We start from the raw sequence: 9,828 nt of genomic DNA, 5'->3' as shown, positions 1-9,828 counted from the left end.
AACGATGAGGTTTCAAAACGTTGTGGTATTGAAGATAGCGTTTTTTCCGATTTAAAGATATTGGGACAAGATTTAAAACTAATCAAAACTGTTCACACCAGTTAGGTTAAAAATTGTCATCTTTTAGGTTCTTTTCAGGATCTCTAATCAAAACGAGAACAGTATATCAAAAGAAAAATCGATAGAAATAAATTTTTTCCATGGAAACCATATTTCTTTCTTAAAATTTGTGTAATTGTAATGTATCATGACTCCATTTCTATCATCTTATCACGGCAATTAGCTTATATTTGGGATATGATGTTAACATGCGTTCAAGCGTTTTGAACGGGACGTACGCATTTGCCGATTCGCCGTACAGCTTCGTCTTCATCGATTAAAACTTCATGGTTTATGAGATGGCACGGGCTGGTCACGGGGAACTTTAAACATAGGGAGGCCGAATGTTTTAGCTTGGTTTACTAAATAAAAGTCATAGACATTCAATATGGAAATTTCAAGTGGAAAAGACCTTGGGAATACCCCAAAACTTTTTCATACAATTGGAAGAATTATTTATAACAATAAACTCCAAATTTTTTTAGCGATGATGCAAGCATGTAGGCAGGGACGGATTTATAGACGGGCCTACGGCAAACAAGGTCTGACGTGGTGAAAAATATAATAATTCTTAGATTTACCTATATATCGATCTCTTAATAAAGCTTTTTAAGTTCATTTATTAGACCATATTAAGTTTTTAAACGGTAAACACTTGAAACAAGGATTCTTAAATCGATTGATTGGTTGAAGGAAATTTGAACTGGTTTTATTCTGGAGCAAGCCTTTTCAGCCCAAAAGCTTATAATAGTTCAAAATAATTGAATGTTGAAGCCCCCAGCGCTCGAGGCCTCTAGGCTTCAGCCTGCTTTACCCAACGGTAATTCCGGCACAGTGTCGGCGATGTCACCTAATCGTTTGCACGTTAGTTTAGTTGAATTGATGGCAGAAGAATGATTCTGTTCATCCATATGTAGCTTACGTTTACGTTATCCCGTATTTTCAACTCCCCGCTTATTTCAAAACGCGACAACGATATACCTGACATTATAAGTGAAACCAAATAAATACAGTTTTTAAATACAGATGCCAACAAACACTACACCTCGTTCACCTCTATTGTCGTCAGTGGAACTGCTTGAAACGACCTTAATGAACTTCAAAAACACTTTTGTCGATTTCTCATGGCAATAAAATTCAAGAAGCGTTAATTTTAGTTAAAAAATTTAGTGGTTGTAACACGACACGACAAAGGAATGTCATTGTCAATTCTAGCTGAAAATGGGTTAGGGTCAAGGTTACTCTGTGACCCGCGACACCATGCCGCGAAAATGTTGTTATGATACGTCTAATCCGGTCGTCCTAAACGCTTTCTTTTTCCTTCCTAGACGCATGAAATTGTTTTTAGCATAATTGATTTCGGGTCTCGATTGTTTGATTAGAGTTTGTGTTGTGAAACACCCGTAATATATTGAATGCCTACAAGTTGTAACCTATTTAAATTATAAAAATAAGAAAACTACAATACTAAACCTAAATTGTTGTGTGTTAAACATTTGCATCGATAAATGAGAGTCATTTTGAAGCGATGAATAATGAAACCTCGAAACATTTGTGTTAACGCTGCATTGTTTTCGAAAATATTTGAACTCTAACATTTTCTACTTATTTTTTGACACATACCACAAACGGCGTGACTTTTTGCATTGTCTGTATTTTCGATTTTCTTACATTCACGCATAGTCGTGACTTCTGTGGTTTCGGAGAGCTCAGTTTATTCCTATTATTTCAAGCCAACATTCTTATATCAAGTCTTGATTGAAGTGTAGGCCTTTTTACTAAATATATCGTTTGCCCCATTTGTCTTGGCTAGAATAAATAATTGTTTATGAGTTCGGTGTGATATATTTCACATATACGCATATTTCACATATATGTGTGATTACCGTTTATTGACATATTATTTGACATAGGTTGGACCGCATTAAAATTGAACATTACAAAGTTTTATATATAACAAAAATATATAAAATGATATTTTTCAGTTGTTTTGTACTGGAGGATGAGAATATCTCTTGTTACTGGAACGTAATAAATATGCGTATAAATAAAGAAAATAACAAAGCGTAAAAATAGGAAATATTGGAAAATGAAATATCTCGGTCTTCTACTTTATCTTGGTGTGTCATAAAAGGTTAAATAAAAATTTAACTTTGACTGAATCTGCGTAATAGCCTCAATATAAGTTTCGTGGATTCTACTTCAATAAAAGTCCATTCTGAAAAGCGAAGGCAGTCTGTCTTTAATATGACAAATTCGGCTTATGAATAGATTATTTTTGATAAAAATGAGAATTCAACGGCTTACTTATATGTATATACAGTAGTGATAGGCTTCAATCTGAGAAGATTTTTTCTTCACTAATTTAATTATCTCCGAAGCAAGCAGAAGAAACGTCACGTTTGCAGGCACATTGTTAGCGCATCGGTGCCAATAACTTCCAGACAATAATGCATTTAATCCGATTTATTTATCATAGTTCGTACAATTTCTATCATCACTAGCAACTGGTCCAAATGACATTTGTGTGATTTTTCTCCTATGAATTAAGCTCAATTATACTCGGTAATAGTTTTAAATTTAAAATAACAACCACGGTTTATCGTTAAACCTGGCTTGAAAGAAGCTTATCATGAAAATACATAGGTCGGTCGGGTTGAAAAAATGGCGCGAACATTTGCAGCGTCAAAGTCAATTCGATGGCGACGTCGCTAAGTCTGAAGAAATCCCCTGAGTGTTCTTCCAAGCTGTTAATTCCAGTTTAAATCGCATTGTTTAACAAGGATATTGAATTTTAGATTTCATCACAGTCTAAATATGAAATAAAACGTATTAAAAATTAAATATATGTAAATATAGGCGCATAAACTGTTATTAATTACAGGATAGTAACAAGAAGCTTTCTATACTTTTTGTCGAGCCTGATTTACCTAAATATCAATTCGATTATATCAAATTTTCTAAGTAATCATTTCCACTGTGCAATGGCATTGTTTGTAAACATTTACGTTTGAAGTAAATATACTATTTAGACGTGAATAAAAACGAACGAATATTTATACATTTTCGACGTTTTTCAGCTCAGATAAGCAGCAGTCACATTTTGAATTGAGGGGTTTGTAATGTATGGAAGGAAATAATACTTTTTTGTTGGAATGAAGTCTACTCATAGTAGGCTTTTAATTCCAGATTTATAGAAATATTCTATAAAAAATTGAATATTCAAAAACATCATGAACTGATTAAAAGGCGGGAGTAAATCCCATCTTCATCCTACTCATATTTTTAGGCATAATGATTCTTGAAAGCAGTATTCAAAAGATTTGTTTTGGGCAAAAGAAATATAGATGAAGCTGAAAATTATTTATTTCAGGAAATAAAGAATTATTTTTCGACTCACAATATTGTTGTGTGATTTGTCTACGTGTCATCAACTGGCAATTAGCACGGCTACCAATTTCAATAAATCAAATTTACAGAACAGTATCATTAAGCAGTCGGATTGACTACATTTTCAAAAGTTTAGTGATATATTTGAAGCAACAAAAGAGACGTCACACAAAGTGACACAACCAGCGTCAATTTAGGGCAATTGAATGAGTTGATTACCCATGAATTTAGGAACTGAAGAATAGTTATAAAATACGCCAATTTAAATGTGACAGAAAAGATGAAAGAAGTGAAAATATAAAGAAACGTTATTTTGAGGCAATGAGTCGGAAAATTTTTGTTAATTGGCCGCAAGGTCGTATAACAGTATAGTGTTACACTTAATAACCGATTGAGTTTAGATATGCTAATGCTGGTTAATAGGAAAATTATACTTTCTTAAGTGCATTTTTTTAATAAAAATATAACGCAAATATAAAATTGCGAAGTTCAATTTAAAAAATATATATTTTCAAGTTAAAAACAGTTTACTTTGATGAAATCAACAAACAATCAAAATTACTTGAAAAAAAGTTTATTTCCAAATGGGTAATGACATAAACGTGCTTAAAATAAGCGGCAATAAGTGTTGAACAATTTTTCATCTCAAAGCAAAGTCGCAACACCTCATCAGAAAGTAGAAGATTGAGAGCATTTTTACTACTTTTGACACCCGCCATATGACGACATTCGGTACATATGATATTCGGTAAAATTGTTCAACAATTGGATTACCTTGCTGTACATATATTTGAACATGCTCCCGTGTTCTATATACTTTGTTTGTAATTATATTTTGATATGTACTTGTGAAGACAATACCAGAGGGACAAGAATGAGTGGGTATGATGCAATCCATTTAATGCTGACATACACTATAATTTCAATGTGCAATATTTTGGCGACTCAAATTTTTTATTAATTAATTAATTAATTATTGATTAACTACTATAGTAATGTTAGTAAAGTTAGAGCCTGTAAGTAGTAATCATGAAAAAGTATTCGATTTTATAAAATTTAAAAATTACATAATCTGTATATTATATTCTTTGGTCCAAATTTATGTATTTTCTAAATTAGTACGTTTCAATATAATGTACCATGCTTCGATAAGTCAGATAATAAAATTCGCATTCCCGATATCTTACTAATAAACTTGTGTGCTAATATCTGTTTGCATCTAGTTAAAATCTTCCCATGGGAAGTCACGGAGGCTCCGCGACGTCGCGAGTAATCTTGACACCCGGGATTTGAGGTTTGCGGTCGAAAATTTAATGAGTGACTTGCACTTATGAACGCAAACATCAATCAATACGAGGTTACGTTCTATGGCAGGTCAAGACATAGTGCGAAATCTTTGGTTCTCAGGCGTTGAAGTCATCAATGAGGCACAGAGGTCGGCGTTGTAAATTTTAGATTTGTCGTGAAGCATGAAATTTGATGAACGTGTTGAAACTAATTAGCACATTTACTACTACGCACACAGAAGCCACACCAACGTAGGTCATCTACCAATCAGCTATCCGACATGCCATATTCTCGAAGTATTAGTTGAATATTATTTTCTTGGTGCGTTTTCGTTCTACTCAAAACGGAGTTAACAGGTTTTGGAAAAATAGACTCATAATCGGGGTTAAAGTTCATCACTAGATGGCGTATAAAACTAAGATCTCAGTAACAACTCTAGTCGTTCATTGAAGAAAGGAGCCGGTTACTCGAGGTCTAAATATATATCTGAAACAAGTGTTGGAAAGTATTTATAATAATCCACAGCGTCAGGGTAGGGTCATACGGGCGACCAGGAAGAATTCCCGACGTCTGCAATATTTATAAATGTTTAATAGACTTGTCTATTGAAAAGAAGTTGGGATATCGCAGTGTCATCGCTACACAATATTCAGCTGTTTCGACCTGGTTGTACCAGAAAGACGTAGACGACTCAACCGCATACAAAATGGAGGAATAAATAACTTATTATGGGGAAAAGATTAGAATGTTCGTGTGGTTCTCTGACATGGGAGTTTTGAGTGTTGTTTATTGATACTCAGAAGATATTGCCTTTTAATCTGATTACAAATATCTCAATTTTAACATTCAGTCCTTCGCATTTTGATACTCCAATAAAACTTCTGTACGCAACTGTTACCTTCTTCATTGTTAAGTATTTCAAAATTATTAAGTAGATAATACAAAGTGAAAACGAATTGATAACGAAATTTCGACATACATACTCAGGAACTAAACGCAATACATCGCAGTTAGCTCCCTTTCTTTCACATTTCCACTGGTGCAAATGCAATGAGAGTGTTTTTCTAAACAAAGATATAGAAAGAATATCATGAGCTTTTAATTTCACGTCAAACGTGGGAGGACGCCTTGAACTTCTACATGCAGCCTGGGACCTGGTAAAGATTGAATGCAAATGATTGGAGACCATTTAGTAATTTACAGTCATATACTATTTACCACTACAAACAGTAAGTTCTGTAACATAGAGCCTATAAGCTCCTGTGGTCGATGAAACTTCAGTGAAACACCAATATGTAAAATGTTCAGATATGTACTTTTATCGTCTGCAATTAACTTCCATGTCAAAAAACCATTCAAGGCTAAATTGAACAATTAATTGATAAATTTGAATTTTTTATTCAAATTCTTTGCTTTATATTTATTTAATGCCTTATATTAACTTAATTCTATCGAGTAAGTGAAAGCGAAAGTTATGCATCACAGTTGTAAAGACTAATGAAGACCACCAGATATTAAATATAGCGTGATTCCACGTATTGCTGATTACAATCATAGTAAAATATTTCCTAATGAAGTGGTAGATTGCCTGAATGAAATTATCCAACTCTAAATATTTATGTGTTCTCGCGTCTAATCCTTCGATCATCAAATAAATAGATTTATTTTACCACAATGCCTCAAGATATAAACACACGACGATTATTATCGCGACATATATATGCACTCAGAAGAAAGTGCATACAGAAAATTTGATTCTCAAACAACAATTGGAATAAGAAAATTTTAAACTTAGTCTACTACTTATTAATGCATCTTGACACGTTCAAAAATCTTACTCCTATTTTCTTAGTTGTTCTTTACTGTATTTCTCATCTTCTTCTTCCATGCCTCCATTCCTCTCTTCTCTTACTTAGTGCTCAATTGTCTCTTATTTTATCCAACTTCTTTCCTACTTTTGTCTTGTTTTTATTCTTAAATAAATTTGATTCATTTTTTCTGTTTATAATTCTGTTCATTTTCATTTTTCAATAACCTATTTTTTTTATTTCATTTTCTTCACAAATTATTGTTTAACAGAATTAATTATTACTAATTAATTATTGTTTGACAGAATGAGCCATTAGCTTATCTGGCTGCTAAACCGTCCTATACTTTGTTTTTACCAATAACAATTATAATATACCTAAGTGCAATAAATCTTTCCTAATATGGTGGACCGAGCTTCAATTATCAATACCACGAAACAAAAATTTCAATTGCAACCTTTTTTGTCTAAATAGATTTTTAATTATTTTGATTTATATGATTGCTTATTTAGTAAGTAATTTTTATAAATACTTTTAACACCAAACATCAAATAAAATTGATAGCGATAAAATAACGACTGCTCTTCACAACCCGATTTTTGTGTGTAAAAAATATTGCATTCAGAAAACAATAGATTTTTCAGTTTTATTGTGAAATTGTCATTCCTATATATTCATATATATAATATCAATATAAATTTATCTAAATTTTTATCAACAAATATTGAGGTAATGTTACTAATTTATTTATATTCACGATTTCGTCTAACTTTTGAATCATAAAAATCTCCGTCAAGATCTACTTTCAACTTTCATATAGATTTAAATCATATGCATGCAATTGATTTCACTTTACTTTAGCTCATATCGAGAACAAAAAACATGTGAAATAATTGGCGCTCCAGAAGTGTGTGTACCAATATGGAGTTAACTAATTTTGTTCGCCGCATTTACATCAAGTTATGTAAAAGAACTGAAACTTATATGGGCAGGGGGTATATTCACTTGGCTAACACAGACAGTCCCCGAACTCGTAACAGAACTAAAATAAGTAAAATCGAATAAAATTAAGGCCTGACCCTAACCTGGTACACACACTCCGGGAGTACCAAATAATTTGACCTATTACGCTAGTTTTTTTTTTAATTTTTATTGAGGTGTATGTCATGCAAGTTCGTTTCTTTTTTCTCATTATTTGCTTCTACACGGTGTTGTACTTGACAACGTTTTAATATTTATAGTTGACACTTAGATGACTTCGAGATATTAATTGTGTTGTTGTTTCACACGTTTTTTGACACAACTCACACATGTATAATTCATTTGCCCCTATTTTCAATTAAAATAATTTGCATAAATTCAAGTAGGGCAAACTTTTATCCTATCAATTGTTTAAGCTTCCTAATTACTTAGACAAGCTGATTAGGTGTTCTTATATGAAGTTTAAAACCAACTAAGTTGACATAATAGACTTGAAATATAGCAAACTCCTCTCTCTTTAATGCTTGCATTTGCAGTATTCTACTTCATTATGTTTATTGTATATTAGTTTGGTAAAACTATTGGAGAACTTAAGAATAATGAATAATTAAATTTATATTTGTTGTTTTGAGCGTGATAACAACTTTGCAATTTTTGACGAGATGAAGCTGAAGTTGAATTAAACGAGAGTTTTTAATTTTGACGTTTCGTCAACATGACAAAAATGAGTAGTGCACGAAGAATGATACGAAACCAAAAATTAGAGTAAAAATAAAAATTATATAATACATTTTGTTTAGAGACAATTTTTATATAAAACATTAGGATCTTTTGTAGAAAGACCCCGCGACAAATGCAAAAATGTCAGATCGGAGAAAACACCTACCCCACATTTTTTAAGTACCTCAAATTGCGCTTGCCACGTTTTGAGTTATTGAGAATTTATTGAATTTTGTTGAATGAAAACTGCTTACAGTGTTCAGAAGATGAATTTCATCACAAGACTAATAATAAGAGTCATCGATGTTGGAAATGACAATCTGAATATCTGTGGTCTGGTTTTCGTGTGTGATAAATGAAAATGCCACGTGTTGTTGTAACCATTTCTATTGTTCACATTGTAAGCAATGGTCTTGGTGAAGTGCGACACGCAACATTTGAGTTGTTTCGTCGCGTGTCGCTCGCGTCCGCCTTACGTCAATAACATTAACCTAGCAGTTACCTTTATCGTGACCCGATTAATTGCTTGATCCTCACCCAGAATTGACCTCAAGCGATTAAGTCATCAATATTATTCAGTAGTACGTGACCCTAATAACAAAACGTTCTAAATATATCATACTGTTTTTATAGCTAGGAAAAAGCAAAATATATTTAATTAACAGATATAACCTAATGGTGACACAAGAACGTCGCAGTAAAGGCGATTAGCAATTTTACTTTTGGGAATATCAAACACATGTTTTTCAAAAACAACACATAAGAAAAGAGGCAACGTAACTGAAGGCTAGTGGCAAGAGGCAAAAATGTGTGGGGAGGGGGGAGGTAAAAAAAAATTCAACACGAAGCTCACTTGCGTCTCCCGCTTGCGAATGAAATATTGAAATGACTATTATAAAAATCTTGCAATTGAATAAAAGAAAAATCTCAGCTTCCGATGCCTATATAATTAGAGCAACAAAACAACCAGCAAAATATCCACGTCAACCGGAAGTGTTTTCTACCTTTTGACGTATTTGTTTATCCACAAAAGTGAAAAGATATAAGGATATTTTGTAAATTTCACGCTTACTTTGGTTTCCATTTATTTTGGTTTCTGCCACCGCTTAGTCACAGTTGTGATTTTGAGGCCAGGTATTTCAAAACAAAATTTTTGAATATACTTTATAAAGCTTAAGTACAATACGGTAAAACATTGACACTGGTGAAATTGACCGTTGTTATAAAACATAAAAATAAAACAAATAATCAAATACTCAAGTATATTTTACTGCTCAATAATTTTAATTTGAGTACAATTCAACCACTCAAACCCACTAAATAGTGTTTCTATTTATCAGTACGCGTAGTTTTCTGCTGGTCCGAGAAAAAGTTGTCAGATTAAGAATCTATGACATAATCGAAAATTGCAATGCAGCTGCAGATAACAGCGTTTCAACTTGTCTTTTATATATTATAGTTCCAAAACCACAATGGGACAGTTGAGTTCGTCACTCGTCTACGAGAATGTAGTGTAGTAAACTATCAATCCTATAAGTTTTCT

Source organism: Styela clava, chromosome 8, assembly GCF_964204865.1.
Source record: "Styela clava chromosome 8, kaStyClav1.hap1.2, whole genome shotgun sequence".
Taxonomy (NCBI): Eukaryota; Metazoa; Chordata; class Ascidiacea; order Stolidobranchia; family Styelidae; genus Styela; species Styela clava.
The sequence above is the reverse complement of the archived record's forward strand: the minus strand, read 5'-3'. Positions refer to the sequence as shown.